Raw genomic sequence first — 22244 nt, forward strand, 5'->3', positions numbered from 1 at the left:
GCTAGTGGAGTTGCCCGCCCCCTCTGGCCCCGGCCCCCACTTTTGGCGGCAAGGCCGGAGAAAATAATGAGAAAAACAAGGAGGAGTCACTGGCCAGTCAGGACAGCCCCTAAGGTGTCCTGAGCTGAGGTGACTCTGACTTTTAGAAATCCTCCATCTTGCAGATGGAGGATTCCCCCAATAAGATTAGGGATGTGACCCCCTCCCCTTGGGAGGAGGCACAAAGAGGGTGTACTCACCCTCGGGGCTAGTAGCCATTGGCTACTAACCCCCCAGACCTAAACACGCCCTTAAATTTAGTATTTAAGGGCTTCCCTGAACCTAAGAATTTAGATTCCTGCAACTTACCGAAGAAGAAGACTGCTGAGCTGAAAACCCCTGCAGAAGAAGAAAGAAGACACCAACTGCATTGGCCCCAGTCCTACCGGCCTGTCTCCTGCCTTCTAAAGAAGCCTGCTCCAGCGACGCTTTCTCCAGGACCAGCGACCTCTGAATCCTCAGAGGACTGTCCTGCTTCCAAGAGACCAAGAAACTCCCGAGGACAGCGGCACTGCTCCAAAAAGAACTGCGACTTTGTTTCAAGGAGCAGATTTAAAGATCCCTGCAACTCCCCGCAAGAAGCGTGAGACTTGCAACACTGCACCCGGCGACCCAGACTCGACTGGTGGAGAACCAACACCTCAGGGAGGACCCTCCGGCGACTCAGAGTCCGTGAGTAACCAAAGTTGTCCCCCCTGAGCCCCCACAGTGACGCCTGCAGAGGGAATCCCGAGGCTCCCCCTGACCGCGACTGCCTGAACTCCATTTCCCGACGGCTGGAAAAGACCCTGCACCCGCAGCCCCCAGCACCTAAAGAAACGGAACTCCTGTGCAGGAGTGACCCCCAGGAGGCCCTCTCCCTTGCCCAGGTGGTGGCTACCCCGAGGAGCCCCCCCCTTGCCTGCCTGCAACGCTGAAGAGATCCCTTGAAAACCCGACGCTTGTTTCTACACTGCACCCGGCCACCCCAGTGCCGCTGAGGGTGTACCTTTTGTGTGGACTTGTGTCCCCCCCGGTGCCCTACAAAACCCCCCTGGTCTGCCCTCCGAAGACGCGGGTACTTACCTGCTGGCAGACCGGAACCGGGGCACCCCCCTTCTCTCCATTGAAACCTATGCGTTTTGGGCACCTCTTTGACCTCTGCACCTGACCGGCCCTGAGCTGCTGGTGTGGTAACTTTGGGGTTGCTCTGAACCCCCAACGGTGGGCTACCTTGGACCCAAACCTGAGACTTGTAAGTGATTTACTTACCTGACAAAAACTAACAAAAACTTACCTCCCCAGGAACTGTGAAAATTGCACTGTGTCCACTTTTAAAACAGCTTATTGTGTTTTATGTAAAAAGTATACATGCTAATGTAATGATTCAAAGTTCCTAAAGTACTTACCTGCAATACCTTTCAAATGAGATATTACATGTAGAATTTGAACCTGTGGTTCTTAAAATAAACTAAGAAAAGATATTTTTCTATAACAAAACCTATTGGCTGGATTTGTCTCTGAGTGTGTGTTCCTCATTTATTGCCTGTGTGTATGTACAAAAAAATGCTTAACACTACTCCTTTGATAAGCCTACTGCTCAACCACACTACCACAAAATAGAGCATTAGTATTATCTCTTTTTGCCACTATCTTACCTCTAAGGGGAACCCTTGGACTCTGTGCATACTATTCCTTACTTTGAAATAGTGCATACAGAGCCAACTTCCTACACAAATTAATTCTACCAACATCCTTTCATCAAGCCTGTCCCCTAAGCTCTCTATTTCCTACCATCTGCACTTCAGGCACCTCCTGTGTGTATTGGTGCCCTTATATCTGTGTCCCATTCATGTTACCGTCTTCACCCCTCGCAGTCTCCACGAATGTCACTATCACTTCATTAGCCCCACTCCCACCCTTACTGCACTCCAACATCACATGCTGTCTTACTACATCCCACTGGGTGTCTGTCTCATGGTGTCCATTTGGGTCTCTGCATAACTGATATGCCTCCACCTCATTGTGTAATCCAGTCTCACTGCATCACCCCGTGCCCACCACTTTCACTATGTCCCCTCATGAGAATCTACTTCAATGGTCCACCAGCCCAAATCAACCCATCCAGGGTATGGTGGCGCCAGGGCCCACCGTAGGACACCAATGGGAGCATCTTCAGTCAAATATCCACCACTAGGTCTCCTATTCCCTCCAAAGCTCTGTAAACCTATTTAAGTGCTGTCACCTGAAGCAGGGTGACTCAGTGGTTTAGAAGGTGCACACCTTCTCAGGACCAGTTTACCAAAAGCTTCTTCCTTGACCATAGGACATCCCTGCTGGCTACTATGTTCACAACCCAGTTGGCTTACCCAGCCACCCCAGGACAAGCACTCTCAGAGCTGCCACTCTACCCTGACCCCAACAACAGCAGAGTCAAGGATGAGTAGTAGTTGGTAATATATCAGCACAATCAGCAAAAGCGCAGTTAAGAAATGAGCGCTGAACCCTGCCATGTGGTTTCATATTCACAATGCCAATGACGAAAAAACCCTGAACCAGGGATGACTAGTCTTGAGAGGGTTTGTGTCCCCTCCCCTATGTTGCTTCTGTGTCCCACCCTTCTCATTTTGCTCCCAAGTCCTCCCTTTTGTTTCAGTTCCCGTAGCATCCACTCTCTCCTGCAAGCAGTCCAAAAAAAAAAAAAAAAAAAACAGCTTTTGCTGCCCACCATGGCTAAAACCATTGGCAAAGCCAACAGGTCACAAAGGCAAGAATTATTCGCTTTGCAAATGCTTGTTCCAGAAAGCAATCACATTTTTCACCAAGGAAAACTTTTCCTAAAGCAGTATAGCTTCCCATGTCAGATACTTTGTAGAATACAGACATCAATTTTATTCAATGAATTACAGATGCATAAACTAAGAGTCACAAACTCCTAGGGAAACTAAAAGTTTATCACAACTAGGCAAAGATTATTCATCTCAACATTATAGACAATGAAAAACAGACTAAAACAAATGGAAACACACTAACAAATAAAAATTTAAATATGCTGAATTGAAAAAGAAAAACCAGTAAAGGAGCTCCAGCCAAACAATACAGAGGAGAAAAGAAGGAAGGTGGCACTATTGGTCACCAAACGCTAGCTCTTTGGTACCACAAGCCTCTACACCCAGTCTTCATTCAAATAATTTTCCATTAAAAAGGACAAATACTGTGCCTTTTCTTAATTGTCTGCACCACGGACTCGCCCTCCTTTGCCAAGATCAAGCCAGCGGATAAGCAAGCTCCCTGGTCTAGGGAACAGCGGCAGCTGGGTTGAAGTTCATTAGTGAATGAACGAATGACTGAATGGTTTATTGAAGGATTTCTTAAAAGCATTACAAAGTTCATTAGCGGTGGAGATCTATCGCATTCTAGGAATGCTTCACCCAAGGACCAAGTCAATTCTTTTAAAGGCTCCAGGCAAGAACTGCATTGCTCTCACAAAACCATACGATGCTCGACATGGCCAACCAGCTCCCGTAGCCAGCAGCAATCATTTGAACATTAAATGAGAATGGTCAATTGTTGACCATGCCTACTAATGGCGCTATTAGAGCACACTAGGTCTACAATAAACATTTTGGCACTATCGCTATCACATTTGGAAACAGGTATATAGGCAATGCGCCACTTAAGGGCATAGAACGGACTTAAACCTTCACTATGAGGTGAGGGAAACAGTCAGCCTGGGAAGTCTGAAAATCCAATTGAACGCCCCCACAAAAGAGAGATTTCCCACTTTTATACTACAGATATGTAATGTGATTTCCTGCGTCCATAAAAGACTCAGCTGATGCCTATGGTAATTACTGAGCACCACATGGATTCTCTGATCTGAAGCAACCACTCATTTACAATGTTCATCCTGAACAGCCAACATCTAACTAGCTGATTTATTAATCTCAGTTTACCTATTCCTTGAAAGCTGAAAAGTAAAATGGGCCTCTTTCTCAATTCATGTTTTTGAGTCACCCTAGAATTGGTGCATTTAATTATATCCACTTCTTCTGGACTTTGCCTAAATAAAATCGGTCAATTTAATCTGTAAATGTACAATCTTGGGCTTCTTTCTTTGGAGTTCTAGTAAACGGTTTGCCCCTTCGATGGAACGCAAGAGCTGCATAATTTGAAAAACTGTCCTCCACTGAACGTTAATTTAGCAAATCTTCACTCATTCGTCTCACGAAGACCTGATCATTCAGCAGTGCTGCGCGAAACCTCCAGGTTTTGCTTTTAATAGTGCACCCTGCACTGCATGATCCAATATGTGACCCATCTATGTCGTCAGACCCACAATAACTAGGTTTGAAAAATATTCATCTAGTCACAGCTATTACCAAATAAGGAGATTACTTTGCTTCAAATGGGCTAAACGCCACATATCAACAACACCCAACATAATTAACTATCTTAACTCCATTAGTGTTCTCTGACCTACTTCTATTAGACTCATGTAGAGCTGTGTCTAGAAATCATATTAAAGCCTCCACCCAAAAAATATATAATTACTCAACCTTAACAGTACCAGCAACTCACCAGTGCTAATGAAGCAACTTTAAAGTCTTGACTATGATGCTTCAATCCTTAGCACTTATCGGGTAAGACCTCAAATTGAGTATTCAGAGCAGAAACACTACCAGTAATTAAGCATAATGCAAATTGTTATTAATTTGTTTGTGTCACTGCAACGATCACACAAATGCATTTGTTACTAATACAGACTTTGCCATCTTCTAAAAACGTGACTTTCACCCCAAAATGTGACTATGGAGGTTCACTTTTGATAGGTAAGCGGCATGCTGCCACGGTCTTTTTTAGAAACGGGGTCTTCAGATACAGGGTCCTCAGCCTCTCTCCACTCTCCAAAGTGAATTCAATTCAAGCAACAACTGAGCATACAATAACAGGGTCATTCTATGTAAGATCACTTCTTTTATGCTCCAATATTGCTTGAATTAAGTATATTACAGGCACAAAGTTCTGTTTCTAAAAAGTAATGTCAATCAGTGGTGCATCACAATGTGCTCCTGGAGGCCTCTCCTACTTCCAGGATGGGAGCTACTCATATTCACTTAAACAATCATCGGAACAACATGAAGAGCCATGGCCGCTGTACAAAGGGAAAAGAATCTTAGCATCTGCCTTAGCATCAAATAATATTTACATTCAGCAGGGTCCTTCACACATTTTTTTTGTACAAAACTCAATTAGATCAGAAGCCTTCATAGAAAGTGTGTAGCTCAGATGTGGAATTCCTATCACCCAACGCCCGGGACATATTATTTGGGGTCAAGGGCAACAAGTTTTCATGTTTATTTTGTCCTTGGGACATATAGGCCCAACCCCCTGCAGCGCAAACCCTTTGGCTGCCAGTTTATAGGGAAAGGAACTGTCTGCCGTTGAGGTAATGTGTGTCCATATGTTAATGCTGTTCGAACTTGTATTTATGGTTCATTAAAAAAAAAAAAAAAAAAAAAAACACTCATTATTGGGGTGAGTGCTGTGAATAAACGTTGTAGGGTCACACTGCAATACTGACCGTGGTTCCAGTTTTAAAAAAAAAAAAAATAAAATAAAAAAAAAGTACACACGTTTGAAAAGTTTAACAATATGAGGCAAAGTATAATGCTCCAAGAAGAACCTGATGAGATGCACGTTTGCAAAAGCTTGTAAGCAAGAGCGACGATTCTTTTCTTACAAAATAAAAATGTGCACAAAAGGAAACAGTATTATTATTATTTTTTTTTTTTTTTTAAACAGGGCAAGTAGATTTAAAAAGCAACCTGTCCCATGGTCAAGTAGATAGTTTTATTAAATTCAACACCCCTGGTGGCTGCTTGGTATGGACTACGTGGAAGCCCTGCAGCTTCATAAACGAATGCACCAAGTGTTTGCGAAGCATGTGAAAGCACTTTCCCCAAGAGGTGTTAAAAATACAGATATAATTACAGTCAGGCCAACGTCTGTCTGTCCTGATCATGGATTTGAATACACTTATAACAGAAACTGACAATCTGGACTTGAAATATTCTGTGGCAAAAACAATGATATTGTATTACACTATTTTTAACAAGAGAACAAAAATACCAAATAACCAGCCTTTTTTCAAGTGATTTTGAACTGTTTGCGTATAATTACATGCACTTTGTAATTTCTCTCCCACACTGAATGTGTGCTCCTATGTAAAGTTTGAAATATGCGTTTATATATTGGAATAACAGATAATTTTTTTGCTTCATCTGTAATTCACATTTAGAAATCTAGATTGTCACTCAAATGTACAGAAAGAGTAATTCATGTCTAAAGGTCAGTCATACGAGTTAACTTCTTGAGAATAAATTTTCCAAGAGATCCTTCCAAGGTATGGACCAAGTTTTCCATAGAAGTCCCTTTTGCCTTTTCTCGGCTATCATCTAAGCTCCAAGAGAGACAAGTTGGGTCTCTTTCTTGAAGAGAAGGTATGGAAGCCTTTGCAGGGGAACTGAGATTTGTGCCTCTAACCCATTTTATAAAAAAGCTTAATCCATACATTGTGTGCTGACAGCCCTCACTCGAATCCTCCATTTGCCCCTGTAGCTGGCACCCTTGGCCCTTGGGTGTCGTTCACTGCCCGGGGAACCTGTTCACAGCACATGGTCACAATGGATCACACTAGTGGCTGCCTCAGTGAGGCAATAAGCACCACACTACTGTTCATGGCCAATGGTCGAAGCAGCCAGATACCTCAGCATGTGGTCCCAAGCCCACCACATGCCAGGCTTTCCTAGAAGAAGCACACCATGCCTTTCACACAGCGGTCGAAGACTCAACATTTTGTTTACATTGGATTCACGGGATCAGAAAGTAATCTAAATGTCAGCCACCTCAAACAGCACATTAATTATTGGTATTCAAATAAAATGTGCTCAGACAGAGCAAGGATGGCCTGAGCTCCACAACACGTTAATGCAGTCCCCTTGAAGAGCACTCCGAAGAGGCAAGGGATCCGGAGGGATAGATCGGATTATATCAGTCACAGGATGTGTTCAGCTGGATGGTAGTGGAAGGCTAGTGAACGCCTAGAAGCATAGGGAGCAGAACAGTCCTCTGATGATTGGACTCTGGCCTTGCTTGCACTACCCGTCAGACAGATGGCGCTTGCGTGGCCTGCACCTAACATTTCACCCACAGGGCACCCATGTAACTTCACATCAGGGCAACAAAGTGCCCTATGAAGATAGTTCATATAGTGAGGTATGGAGAGTAACTGCTCTGCTGAGAGGAGGCAGAATAGGTGGCTGGGATAAAAGAAGGGTGGGAGACCCAAACTGTGGGACAGCAAGTACAGGCAATGAAGTGTACAGAAGCGTGTGGGGGCATACCCAAGATAGCAGACAGGAAACACTTATGAATTCAGAGCTCCAATGCCCAGTTGCTCTGACAGAAATGGCCCTTACAGTACAAGGAAGAGCTGAAGTTGACATTGCCCCACAGTCCAGGACGAAACCAGGGCGGCTTCCCAAACATATTCAACCACTAAGGTCCCACAGGGTCAAATCGACTGATGAGATCACAGGACTGTCACATAGGGGAAGCAGGTTGATACTCAATAACAAGGAGGAAGACCTGAAGCGTGTTAGCAGCAAAGTGGACCTCTGGTGGCTGAGGGATAGAAGGAGGAGGACCTGGAGGTCTCCAGTCAACAAGACACACAGACTCCCTGAGCCAGAAAACAGCAAGACCACAGCCACTCTTAGAGGAGACCCCGGTCAGTAGAAGGACCGGATGCAGTAAGACGTAGCAGTCTCGCAAGGAAGAGTGATAAGAGGGTAGGTGAATATAACGAACACCACAGACAGGAAAACAGACCCTCTTGCGTTTAGGTTAACGGTATGATGAGGATATGGCACTAATTATGCCTTTTACTTGTATTTGTACTTAAGTAGTGCTCACAAGTCCCGACAAGATATTGAAGCGCTTTATGCCGAGCAGTATGCTGCTCTGGACCACATGGTTAGTAGTTAGTCTGGGTTTATGAGTGACTGTCCACTACTAGCATTAGTCTGGTGCTCTCCAGGAACACTCCATGCAGTCACTCCTGTTTCTTTGTGGTAGATTAGTTTCTGACCCTCATGCTAATTAAGGGTAGGTGAAAAATCCTGCTCTGCCAACAGAGCTGGTGCACACTTGGAGCACGGAGTTCCGGCAAAATTACAAACAACGTGACGCAGTTTTTTTTTGTGCATGTTTCCCAAACGTTAAATTGGCAAGCGAGAATTTGCATCCCCTGGCTCGATTTTTGGGTGGTAGAACACTTCCTGGTGAGATTAGTCTACGCTGAAAAAGCTGCCACTCAAGTAGACAATCTACTCAATCAGCAGAAAGAAGCAGCGCCCTCTGGCATGATGTGTGGTGTCATTTGCACTGATTTTACATCGTGGAACAAGCTCCTGGCGCTAAAAATCAGCAAGAGCAGCGCAGAGTGCCTGAATTCTACACACTTGCTGCCCTGGTGGTTAACAGTACCTCAAACACACAGGGGGAAGGGAGGGTGCTTGCAATAGGTAACCACTGGCAATCGCTTGAGGTAGCATTCTGTTCCATTGTTGTTTTGTCCACCATGCCTCATCAAATGACTCATCCATATGCAGACCAGACCTGACCCTGCTCCAAAAGCAGCAGCCAGCCCAAACTGCCAAGCCAGGTCCTTTCCAAACCAGAATACAAGAAACCAAAGAACAGTTTTGCCTTGATCAGGGCTCTTCACTTGGATGTAGCTTGGTTCTATTGGCACAGTGAGCGAGGGACTCACATCTAGATATACCCTTGGCCACTTCGGGTGGTACATCAAACACACAAAAGGTGACAGAAGGATGCTAGCAATAAGTCCAACGACTGACAATTGCTCATCGTAGCATTCAAGCCGATCCTTCTTTTGCCCACCGTCCCATCTCAAAACAGACGCAACCGTGTATGTTGTTTGATGTACCACCCTAAGTGGCAAGGGCATGTGCAGACGTGAATCCAGTGCTCACTGTGCCAATGGAACCAGGCTATGCCTGGCTGATAAGCCCTCATAGGGGCTGTACCGGTTCTGGGTTGCTAGTGTTCCGATTTATAGAGGGACTGGCAGTTTAGGTTGGACTGTTCCTATGGAGAGCAAGGTCAAGACTGATTTGCGTATGGCTTGGTGCAAACTGAATTAGCACCGCAAGCAAGAGAATGATGGGTTGGGATACTCACCAAGCCAATTTCAAGCATTCATCCATCAACTTGTGTGTTTGTTGGTTTAACAGTACCTCCAACACGCAGTTTCTCAGTTGCTCCTGAGTGGGCTCCCTTCAGTACCATCCTAGAGGTTTAACAGTACCTCCAACGTGCTCTGTTGTTACTGGGTGGACTCCCTCCAGTACTGTCCTAGAGGTTTAACAGTACATACAACGTGCAGGTCCTTTGTTGCTACTCGGATGACTCCCTCCAGTACTGTTCTAGTGGTTTCACAGCCTACAATAGGCTGGCACTATCAATTGTACTGGGTGCACTCTATATATCCTAATCAACCTAAATTATGGACGTGCATGGGAGATCTCATTCGAAAAAGAGGAACAATGCAGGAGCGAAAACATTTAAAACCGCTGTATGTTTGTATTACCATCTACTTTACTGCAAAATTCTTAGTTCCTTTGAAACTAGGTAATAAAGGAAGTGAAAGTGCCAAGATCACAAAGTGCTTCTGTCAAAAATGAAACTTGATACTTCTCATTAAAAACCTAATGGCTTCATTTTTCAGTCCTGCACCCCAGATGTGGCCACTTTGAAATACTCAGCCTGCTCTCTCGGCTACCTAACTTGCACCGTGTGGCTAGCAGTCTTGCTTTTACTATTCAAATATGAACTCCAGCTGAAGTGCTGTGCATGGCACGAGGCCAGCTGGCGGCATGTCACATACACAAGCTGCAGGGGTCTGTAGGTGCGGTGCTGTGCATGGCACGAGGCCAGCTGGCAGCAGGTCGCATACACAAGCTGCAGGTGTCTGTAGGTGCTGTGCATGGCACGAGGCCAGCTGGCAGCAGGTCACATACACAAGCTGCAGGTGTCTGTAGGTGCTGTGCATGGCACGAGGCCAGCTGGCAGCATGTCACATACACAAGCTGCAGGTGTCTGTAGGTGCTGTGCATGGCACGAGGCCAGCTGGCAGCAGGTCACATACACAAGCTGCAGGTGTCTGTAGGTGCTGTGCATGGCACGAGGCCAGCTGGCAGCAGGTCACATACACAAGCTGCAGGTGTCTGTAGGTGTGCTGTACATGGCACGAGGCCAGCTGGCAGCAGGTCACATACACAAGCTGCAGGTGTCTGTAGGTGCTCTGCATGGCACGAGGCCAGCTGGCAGCATGTCACATACACAAGCTGCAGGTGTCTGTAGGTGCTGTGCATGGCACGAGGCCAGCTGGCAGCAGGTCACATACACAAGCTGCAGGTGTCTGTAGGTGCTGTGCATGGCACGAGGCCAGCTGGCAGCAGGTCACATACACAAGCTGCAGGTGTCTGTAGGTGCGGTGCTGTGCATGGCACGAGGCCAGCTGGCAGCATGTCGCATACACAAGCTGCAGGGGTCTGTAGGTGCTGTGCATGGCACGAGGCCAGCTGGCAGCAGGTCACATACACAAGCTGCAGGGGTCTGTAGGTGCTGTGCATGGCTTGAGGCCAGCTGGCAGCAGGTCGCATACACAAGCTGCAGGTGTCTGTAGATGCTGCGCATGGCACGAGGCCAGCTGGCAGGTCACATACACAAGCTGCAGGTGTCTGTAGGTGCTGTGCATGGCACGAGGCCAGCTGGCGGCAGGTCACATACACAAGCTGCAGGTGTCTGTAGGTGCTGTGCATGGCACGAGGCCAGCTGGCGGCAGGTCACATACACAAGCTGCAGGTGTCTGTAGGTGCGGTGCTGTGCATGGCACGAGGCCAGCTGGCAGCATGTCACATACACAAGCTGCAGGTGTCTGGAGGTGCTATGCATGGCACAAGGCCAGCTGGCAGCAGGTCACATACACAAGCTGCAGGTGTCTGTAGGTGCTGTGCATGGCACAAGGCCAGCTGGCGGCATGTCACATACACAAGCAGCAGGTGTCTGTAGGTGTGCTGTGCATGGCACGAGGCCAGCTGGCAGCATGTTACATACACAAGCTGCAGGTGTCTGTAGGTGTGCTGTGCATGGCACGAGGCCAGCTGGCAGCATGCCACATACACAAGCTGCAGGTGCGGTGCTGTGCATGGCACGAGGCCAGCTGGCAGGTCCCATACACAAGCTGCAGGTGTCTGGAGGTGTGCTGTGCATGGCACGAGGCCAGCTGGCAGCAGGTCGCATACACAAGCTGCAGGGGTCTGTAGGTGCTGTGCATGGCACGAGGCCAGCTGGCAGGTCACATACACAAGCTGCAGGTGTCTGGAGGTGTGCTGTGCATGGCACGAGGCCAGCTGGCAGCAGGTCGCATACACAAGCTGCAGGGGTCTGTAGGTGCTGTGCATGGCACGAGGCCAGCTGGCAGCAGGTCACATACACAAGCTGCAGGTGTCTGTAGGTGCTGTGCAAGGCACGAGGCCAGCTGGCGGCATGTCACATACACAAGCTGCAGGTGTCTGTAGGTGTGCTGTGCATGGCACGAGGCCAGCTGGCAGCAGGTCACATACACAAGCTGCAGGTGTCTGTAGGTGTGCTGTGCATGGCACGAGGCCAGCTGGCAGCAGGTCGCATACACAAGCTGCAGGGGTCTGTAGGTGCTGTGCATGGCATGAGGCCAGCTGGCAGCAGGTCACATACACAAGCTGCAGGTGTCTGTAGGTGCTGTGCAAGGCACGAGGCCAGCTGGCAGCAGGTCACATACACAAGCTGCAGGTGTCTGTAGGTGTGCTGTGCATGGCACGAGGCCAGCTGGCAGCAGGTCACATACACAAGCTGAAGGGGTCTGTAGGTGCTGTGCATGGCACGAGGCCAGCTGGCAGCAGGTCACATACACAAGCTGCAGGTGTCTGTACACATGTGTATTGCCTGTGCACCTTAGTGGTATTTGTAAGTTGACCCCTGCATCAATGGGCTGCTGGACGTGTGCTGTGCATGGCACGAGGCCAGCTGGCAGCATGTCACATACACAAGCTGCAGGGGTCTGTAGGTGCTGTGCATGGCACGAGGCCAGATGGCGGCAGGTCACATACACAAGCTGCAGGTGTCTGTAGATGCTGCGCATGGCACGAGGCCAGCTGGCAGGTCACATACACAAGCTGCAGGTGTCTGGAGGTGTGCTGTGCATGGCACGAGGCCAGCTGGCAGCAGGTCGCATACACAAGCTGCAGGGGTCTGTAGGTGCTGTGCATGGCACGAGGCCAGCTGGCAGGTCACATACACAAGCTGCAGGTGTCTGGAGGTGTGCTGTGCATGGCACGAGGCCAGCTGGCAGCAGGTCGCATACACAAGCTGCAGGGGTCTGTAGGTGCTGTGCATGGCACGAGGCCAGCTGGCAGCAGGTCACATACACAAGCTGCAGGTGTCTGTAGGTGCTGTGCAAGGCACGAGGCCAGCTGGTGGCATGTCACATACACAAGCTGCAGGTGTCTGTAGGTGTGCTGTGCATGGCACGAGGCCAGCTGGCAGCAGGTCACATACACAAGCTGCAGGTGTCTGTAGGTGCTGTGCATGGCACGAGGCCAGCTGGCAGCAGGTCACATACACAAGCTGCAGGTGTCTGTAGGTGCTGTGCAAGGCACGAGGCCAGCTGGCGGCATGTCACATACACAAGCTGCAGGTGTCTGTAGGTGTGCTGTGCATGGCACGAGGCCAGCTGGCAGCAGGTCACATACACAAGCTGCAGGTGTCTGTAGGTGTGCTGTGCATGGCACGAGGCCAGCTGGCAGCAGGTCGCATACACAAGCTGCAGGGGTCTGTAGGTGCGGTGCTGTGCATGGCTCGAGGCCAGCTGGCGGCAGGTCGCATACACAAGCTGCAGGGGTCTGTAGGTGCGGTGCTGTGCATGGCACGAGGCCAGCTGGCGGCAGGTCGCATACACAAGCTGCAGGGGTCTGTAGGTGCGGTGCTGTGCATGGCACGAGGCCAGCTGGCGGCATGTCACATACACAAGCTGCAGGGGTCTGTAGGTGCGGTGCTGTGCATGGCACGAGGCCAGCTGGCAGCAGGTCGCATACACAAGCTGCAGGGGTCTGTAGGTGCGGTGCTGTGCATGGCTCGAGGCCAGCTGGCAGCAGGTCGCATACACAAGCTGCAGGGGTCTGTAGGTGCGGTGCTGTGCATGGCACGAGGCCAGCTGGCGGCATGTCACATACACAAGCTGCAGGTGTCTGTAGGTGTGCTGTGCATGGCACGAGGCCAGCTGGCAGCAGGTCACATACACAAGCTGCAGGTGTCTGTAGGTGCTGTGCATGGCACGAGGCCAGCTGGCAGCAGGTCACATACACAAGCTGCAGGTGTCTGTAGGTGCTGTGCATGGCACGAGGCCAGCTGGCAGCAGGTCACATACACAAGCTGCAGGTGTCTGTAGGTGCGGTGCTGTGCATGGCTTGAGGCCAGCTGGCAGCATGTCACATACACAAGCTGCAGGTGTCTGTAGGTGCTATGCATGGCACGAGGCCAGCTGGCGGCAGGTCACATACACAAGCTGCAGGTGTCTGTAGGTGCTGTGCATGGCACGAGGCCAGCTGGCGGCAGGTCACATACACAAGCTGCAGGTGTCTGTAGGTGCTGTGCATGGCACGAGGCCAGCTGGCGGCAGGTCACATACACAAGCTGCAGGTGTCTGTAGGTGCTGTGCATGGCACGAGGCCAGCTGGCGGCAGGTCACATACACAAGCTGCAGGTGTCTGTAGGTGCTGTGCATGGCACGAGGCCAGCTGGCGGCAGGTCACATACACAAGCTGCAGGTGTCTGTAGGTGCTGTGCATGGCACGAGGCCAGCTGGCGGCAGGTCACATACACAAGCTGCAGGTGTCTGTAGGTGCTGTGCATGGCACGAGGCCAGCTGGCGGCAGGTCACATACACAAGCTGCAGGTGTCTGTAGGTGCTGTGCATGGCACGAGGCCAGCTGGCGGCATGTCACATACACAAGCTGCAGGTGTCTGTAGGTGTGCTGTGCATGGCACGAGGCCAGCTGGCAGCATGTCACATACACAAGCTGCAGGTGTCTGTAGGTGTGCTGTGCATGGCATGAGGCCAGCTGGCTGGCACGAGGCCAGCTGGCAGCATGTCACATACACAAGCTGCAGGTGTCTGTAGGTGCTGTGCATGGCACGAGGCCAGCTGGCAGCATGTCACATACACAAGCTGCAGGTGTCTGTAGGTGTGCTGTGCATGGCACGAGGCCAACTGGCAGCAGGTCACATACACAAGCTGCAGGTGTCTGTAGGTGCTGTGCATGGCACGAGGCCAGCTGGCAGCAGGTCACATACACAAGCTGCAGGTGTCTGTAGGTGCTGTGCATGGCACGAGGCCAGCTGGCAGCAGGTCACATACACAAGCTGCAGGTGCTGTGCATGGCACGAGGCCAGCTGGCAGCAGGTCACATACACAAGCTGCAGGTGTCTGTAGGTGTGCTGTGCATGGCACGAGGCCAGCTGGCAGCAGGTCACATACACAAGCTGCAGGTGTCTGGAGGTGCTGTGCATGGCACGAGGCCAGCTGGCAGCAGGTCACATACACAAGCTGCAGGTGTCTGTACACATCTGTATTGCCTGTGCACCTCAGTGGTTTTTGTAAGTTGACCCCTGCATCAATGGGCAGCTGGAGGTGTGCTGTGCATGGTGTGTAAAAAAAAAAAAAAAAAAAAACTCCTTTGGCTTAGCAATTCTTTCCCCACTAAGCCTGACCATTGCACTCTTCTGTTGTGAACACAATAAGCATTTAAGCCTAAATACCACAGGAATGTGGATATATTATGACTGAGCATAAGTGAATGGCTTTTCTGCCACCTTCCCCAAACTCTCTTATCTCTCAGGCACACATTCGCTAAGAATGCGCAAATGGGATGCAAATTAAATATAAAACTTGAAGGACTATTGACATTTTAGGCTAGCAGAAACATTCTGTCACAGTCATAAAGCCAAACACAAAACGTCGGCTTTTTCTTCAGCAACCCGTCTGATCCCCCAGCGCACGCTGCTCCAAAGAGTATCTGGTGCTACCTTATACAAAGCCCACCTTCAAGAAGAAAGACCTCCCTGTATGTTCTACCAAAAGAAAAATCAAGCCACCTCCAAGGGGAAAGGACTCCCCATATGGATTGTTAAGACCCAAGGGCACCTAACGTGGCCAGTGTGGACCCAACACCTGAATGGGCACAAGGGGTGGAAAGTGGACAAGATGACATCAGCCACAAACAGGAACGAACCAGCCCTACATCTGGTGTTTCATAAAACCATCTCACGAGAAAGATATTCACCCTCAGTTCTCTTGAAGATTTATCAGGATTGTACTTACCAACAGCTTTCAAGCAAGATGTACAAGTCATACATCCAAAAGAAAACAAAGGCAACAAGAGGAAACCATCTATTAACTTATAAGTGTAGCGAGCACATTACAGCTCTGCCTGTCCGACCGCCAGCTTGGGGTACCAAACGCCGGAAAAAGTTAACACACAGAATCTTAGAGATCTCACAAAACACTTCAGCAGCACTGGGTCCCAGCTATGATGTTATGTGACAACCTACATTCAGCCGCTTTGGTGCGACAGGGTGACCACCACACTCAGTCTCAGTTTGGGAAATCTGTCCTCAGTCACCTTGGAGTCTACTGTCTCCCGAGTGACGAGTCAAGTGTCGCAACAATTTTGGTCCTTGATCATTGTGGTGTCTTCACTAAGCCCTCCAGTGCTCGGCTGCTTTGGTCTCAAGAGTACATTTGACTGCTAAGGGCACACAATGAAGACACCAAAGTGACCAAATAGTGAATTTACTCGCAAAAACACCGAAGAGAGAGTAATGGAGGCCACAGGACAGACACCAAGGAGAACTTAGGCCTCACAATGAAGACATCAGCCTCTTTGGTGTCAGTCGTGCAGCCTCCATTACTCAGTGAATTTACTCTCAAAAATGCTTAAGTGAGTATTTGGTCCCTTTGGTGTCTTCACTGAGCGCCCTCAGTGTTCACTCAGTCCCATCTCAGTGCTTGTTCACTTTCACCACATACCGAAGTTGCACTTTTGAGTTTCTGCCGCTGGACCCCAGCATCTCGGTGAGCAGGTACTGGGGTGAGACAGAAGAGACCCTAGAGCGAGGTCACTGCCGGCAGAGCACACACTGGACGGATTTACCTCGGCCCCTGGCTCCTGCATGGGGTGACATTACATCCTCAGAGATCCCTCTGGTTATGTGAGACAAGGACGAAACCTGAGAGGGAGAGAGCCCAGCCCAGGAACCAGGAGTGGAGCAGCCCTGTGCACAGATGGTGAGCGAGGGTCTGCACAGAGCCGTGAGCAAAGCCTCTCTCCAAAGTCCTGGACCACACAGCAGTCTCCTATACGAAGAATATGAGCTGGGAAGGTATTTAGGTCGAGCGCACAAGCGCTTTGACCTGTTGTAAGAATTGTGGGCTTTTAACCAAGCCCCCTACTCTCCCCATCACTTTCATTCGTGCGTGGGTTTGCATTTCAAAAATCCTACGCTATCATTGGTAAATGCTTTACGTTTGTCCCTCCTTGGGGTGGTTTAATTACTGCCTTCAGACTGCCCCTGTTACATGGATAATTGCACATTTGCCAATATGTTTGACTGCGAGCGAACTTTTTTCTTTTTGTGTCTCTCCGCGCTCACAGCGGCCATGGCGCTTTGAATCGGCTCACTTATGTCAACTGTTTTCTTTTCATTTTCAATTTAAGTGGCAAGAAAAGTCTAGTTAGGAATTTATAACACTAATAGCTCTAACTAAAGCAAATGTGAGACCCATTGATTGCAAATGCTTGTTAACTCTAGTTAACCCTCCACCCGCACCTCTACCCCAGCATGGTAGGATCCAGGTAGCCTGTTTTCATGCAGAAAGGGGCTTTAGGTCTTCCCAGTGTAACCTAGTGTAAAGAAATGGCTCCCTGTTGCAGTTACCCCCCACTTTTTGCCTGATACTGATGCTGACTTGACTGAAGTGTGCTGGGACCCTGCTAACCAGGCCCCAGCACCAGTGTTCTTTCACCTAAAATGTACCATTGTATCCACAATTGGCAGACCCTGGCATCCAGATAAGTCCCTTGTAACTGGTACTTCTAGTACCAAGGGCCCTGATGCCAAGGAAGGTCTCTAAGGGCTGCAGCATGTCTTATGCCACCCTGGAGACCTCTCACTCAGCACAGACACACTGCTTGCCAGCTTGTGTGTGCTAGTAAGGACAAAACGAGTAAGTTGACATGGCACTCCCCTCAGGGTGCCATGCCAGCCTCTCACTGCCTATGCAGTATAGGTAAGACACCCCTCTAGCAGGCCTTACAGCCCTAAGGCAGGGTGCACTATACCATAGGTGAGGGTACCAGTGCATGAGCATGGTACCCCTACAGTGTCTAAACAAAACCTTAGACATTGTAAGTGCAGGGTAGCCATAAGAGTATATGGTCTGGGAGTCTGTCAAACACGAACTCCACAGCACCATAATGGCTACACTGAAAACTGGGAAGTTTGGTATCAAACTTCTCAGCACAATAAATGCACACTGATGCCAGTGTACATTTTATTGTAAAATACACCACAGAGGGCACCTTAGAGGTGCCCCCTGAAACTTAACCGACTGTCTGTGTAGGCTGACTAGTTCCAGCAGCCTGCCACACCAGAGACATGTTGCTGGCCCCATGGGGAGAGTGCCTTTGTCACTCTGAGGCCAGTAACAAAGCCTGCACTGGGTGGAGATGCTAACACCTCCCCCAGGCAGGAGCTGTAACACCTGGCGGTGAGCCTCAAAGGCTCACCCCTTTGTCACAGCCCAGCAGGGCACTCCAGCTTAGTGGAGTTGCCCGCCCCCTCCGGCCACGGCCCCCACTTTTGGCGGCAAGGCTGGAGGGAACAAAGAAAGCAACAAGGAGGAGTCACTGGCCAGTCAGGACAGCCCCTAAGGTGTCCTGAGCTGAAGTGACTCTAACTTTTAGAAATCCTCCATCTTGCAGATGGAGGATTCCCCCAATAGGGTTAGGATTGTGACCCCCTCCCCTTGGGAGGAGGCACAAAGAGGGTGTACCCACCCTCAGGGCTAGTAGCCATTGGCTACTAACCCCCCAGACCTAAACACGCCCTTAAATTTAGTATTTAAGGGCTACCCTGAACCCTAGAAGATTAGATTCCTGCAACTACAAGAAGAAGGACTGCCTAGCTGAAAACCCCTGCAGAGGAAGATCAGAAGACGACAACTGCCTTGGCTCCAGAAACTCACCGGCCTGTCTCCTGCCTTCCAAAGATCCTGCTCCAGCGACGCCTTCCAAAGGGACCAGCGACCTCGACATCCTCTGAGGACTGCCCCTGCTTCGAAAAGACAAGAAACTCCCGAGGACAGCGGACCTGCTCCAAGAAAGGCTGCACCTTTGTTTCCAGCAGCCTTGAAAGAACCCTGCAAGCTCCCCGCAAGAAGCGTGAGACTTGCAACACTGCACCCGGCGACCCCGACTCGGCTGGTGGAGATCCAACACCTCAGGAGGGACCCCAGGACTACACTGATACTGTGAGTACCAAAACCTGTCCCCCCTGAGCACCCACAGCGCCGCCTGCAGAGGGAATCCCGAGGCTTCCCCTGACCGCGACTCTTTGAATCCAAAGTCCCGACGCCTGGGAGAGACCCTGCACCCGCAGCCCCCAGGACCTGAAGGACCGGACTTTCACTGGAGAAGTGACCCCCAGGAGTCCCTCTCCCTTGCCCAAGTGGAGGTTTCCCCGAGGAACCCCCCCCTTGCCTGCCTGCAGCGCTGAAGAGATCCCGAGATCTCTCATAGACTAACATTGCGAACCCGACGCTGGTTTCTACACTGCACCCGGCCGCCCCCGCGCTGCTGAGGGTGAAATTTCTGTGTGGGCTTGTGTCCCCCCCGGTGCCCTACAAAACCCCCCTGGTCTGCCCTCCGAAGACGCGGGTACTTACCTGCAAGCAGACCGGAACCGGGGCACCCCCTTCTCTCCATTCTAGCCTATGTGTTTTGGGCACCACTTTGAACTCTGCACCTGACCGGCCCTGAGCTGCTGGTGTGGTGACTTTGGGGTTGCTCTGAACCCCCAACGGTGGGCTACCTTGGACCAAGAACTGAACCCTGTAAGTGTCGTACTTACCTGGTAAAACTAACAAAAACTTACCTCCCCCAGGAACTGTGAAAATTGCACTAAGTGTCCACTTTTAAAGTAGCTATTTGTCAATAACTTGAAAAGTATACATGGAATTGAAATGATTCAAAGTTCCTAATGTACTTACCTGCAATACCTTTCAAACAAGATATTACATGTTAAATTTGAACCTGTGGTTCTTAAAATAAACTAAGAAAAGATATTTTTCTATACAAAAACCTATTGGCTGGATTTGTCTCTGAGTGTGTACACCTCATTTATTGTCTATGTGTATGTACAACAAATGCTTAACACTACTCCTTGGATAAGCCTACTGCTCGACCACACTACCACAAAATAGAGCATTAGTATTATCTATTTTTACCACTATTTTACCTCTAAGGGGAACCCTTGGACTCTGTGCATGCTATTCCTTACTTTGAAATAGCACATACAGAGCCAACTTCCTACACCTAGTCAAGTTTCCTCTCTTCACCATCATCTTGAGATTGGCGCAAAGAAGAATCACTGCAATTGGGTCTTTGGGGTCACAGACCAGAAGCCCACAAGACTCCTAGGTACCCCACCATCCTAAGACTGACCCAAAGAGAGATCTCTTCAACTGGGTCTTCGCTGTCACCAACCAGAAGCCCCCAAGGCTCCTCAGTTTACAACCGTCTTGAGATCATCTGCAACAATGGTGCATAAAATAGCTCAACCATCATGCCCTTTTCTCATGTGCGTCATGGGGAGGTCAAGGGTCTACAAGGTACAAAGCTGCATATTCGTGCTGTGTGACTGCACCCTTCGCTGTACGCTCGGAAGTTGCGCATAGGTTAGCCCGCTCCTAAGATGGAGGCAGCTCAGTCTACATTACGCCTACTTACTCCACAAGCATATCCGCTCTAACAGCAGCCTTTAAAACATAATGGCTCCTCTTGCAACAGTAAGTGCACTGCAATAGCTACCTTCCTTCTCCAACTGCTTCCATACTAGCAGATCCACCACCCCACTCCCCCCACCACCCCCTGCTATTTGATATTCAAGCTCCTTATGGACATTGTTGCTTTGGGATGAAATAGTTTGGTTGAGGGGTACACTGACTTTTGAGTCATAATGTCAAAAGTCTTGTATGTAGTTTTGAAGCCTCATTACTTCGGTTATAGCCTGAAAAGTTGTCACGCAATAGCACTTTGGAGCAGCTGTTACTGACATCAGGGCTACAAGCTTTGTTACCACACACTCTTCACAGTTCTTTCTTTATGAAACGAGCGTCCACACACTACAGAGGAAAAAATCTTGCAGTCACAACAAGGAACTGATCTGCACAACACAACTTTGGGCACACGAGTTACTCATGCTTAAATCAACAGAAATTGCAAAAATCCACCACCCAAACTATTGGGAGCCTGATGAATTCCTCTCAAGAAACCCACAAGCCTGCTAGTGTCTCCAAGCCATTCTTTGCAATTCTCATCATACCTCCTGCAAAGGGAGCAGTTAGAGGGAGCTCCTAAGGTGGTACCTGGGAGCCGCCTACCTTCGAACATGTGTTTCAGGTCTCTACAGAAGCAGGTCCATTTCTACACTGCTATACAACAAGGGTGACAGCGCTGCTACCCAAATCTGCAAAACGAGAAGGTTTTTTTTTGTCAATCAAAGTCACTTTGCTTTTCTTCATTCACTGATGATGTGGGCGAAATTAATGGTGCAGTGCGACGCAGCCCCCTTATCTCAGACTACAGTAACCTTGTGTGGGCACACGTTTCGTACCCCAGATTTTATTCCTTAACCACTCCAACCAGTGTCCTGCCCTGAAAAAAGAAACAGGCTGCCTCCGCAAGGCGGTACACAACTACTGTCTAAACAGCATGAAACAGCTGTAATCAATCTCAAACTTCTCAGTACTGTCCACAAACATGGTCTATGATGACCTTTATAACATGACATTGTGTATTGTGCAGATGAAATAAATATCTAATTGCTTCTTCACAGTATGGGATGATAGGCCAATAATATATATATTTTTTTAAATTACCTGTTTCAGGAAAACCACCATAACCTATTTTATAAACACTTAAAAATGGCTGACGCACAACTCGCAATACAAAAGCAAAAACACAGTTCCTAATTTCCAAGGAGACTAAAAGAATAAAACAGGCGGGAGTAGACCACCTCCTGGTAAGAGTAGGTTTCAGCATGGCCTGCATGCCCATAAAATGTGCCCGTCCTTTACAGTCCTGTGGCATTGCACTGACAAAGCCAACAGATTCGGGATCTGCTGCCAACGTTTGCCTTTGCCAATGTTTGTAAAATTGTACCAAAGGACTACTTTCCTGGGTCAGTTGACATTGTGCAAGACCAGAATGCTGCCACTCAGAGCCATTCTTACCTATGCACTGCAAATCCTTCCTCAGTCAATTTATTTCCTCGTCTCCCCGAGGAAGTGTACTATTACTTCCAGAAACTTACTGTCAAGTCCTGGAGTTAAAAAGGTTAAGCAAGTGATCAGAGGTATTTGCATCTCACAAGCATCCGGCTGCCCATAGCTCAACGCTGTTTTTCTCCTCCCTTTCGAGGTTAGCTTGTTTGTTTTAGTCCATTATTTATAGGCGGTACACAAGCTCCCACTGGCTCAGTTTGTCCATGTGGTATGTATGTGCCTCACTGAACCAGGTTTCTTTTACCCCTGGAAAATCTCAGGTTAAGTCTCATGTCGTGGAGACTTTGACTGCATTGGAGTCCCACCGACCTACACGTGTGAAGTTCCGCTTCTAAGTGTTAGCCTAGACGCTAGCACCAACATCCTATGTGCATGTTGTGTGTGTGCATGTGGTCTATGTGTATGAGTGAACCAGAATAATGGAGGCCTGTGGGTTCCATTTTGATAGCCCCGAGCCTGTGCACAAGATGGTGGCGAG

General features: G+C 49.2%; 1 protein-coding gene across 2 annotated transcripts in view; it reads right to left on the reverse strand.

The window, feature by feature from the left end:
* Positions 1-22244, reverse strand: part of AGPAT3 (1-acylglycerol-3-phosphate O-acyltransferase 3) — a 296303-nt gene that overhangs the window by 246451 nt on the left and 27608 nt on the right. Inside the window, exon 2 of one of the 2 annotated variants that reach the window (XM_069202941.1) lies at positions 20864-20949. The exons of the other annotated variant lie outside the window; for it this stretch is intronic. The gene's annotated coding sequence lies outside the window, so the exon portion shown is untranslated. The remainder of the gene's footprint in view (positions 1-20863; positions 20950-22244) is intronic. 2 annotated transcript variants of the gene reach the window in all.

This window comes from Pleurodeles waltl, chromosome 8 (genome assembly GCF_031143425.1).
Source record: "Pleurodeles waltl isolate 20211129_DDA chromosome 8, aPleWal1.hap1.20221129, whole genome shotgun sequence".
NCBI classification, from domain to species: domain Eukaryota; kingdom Metazoa; phylum Chordata; class Amphibia; order Caudata; family Salamandridae; genus Pleurodeles; species Pleurodeles waltl.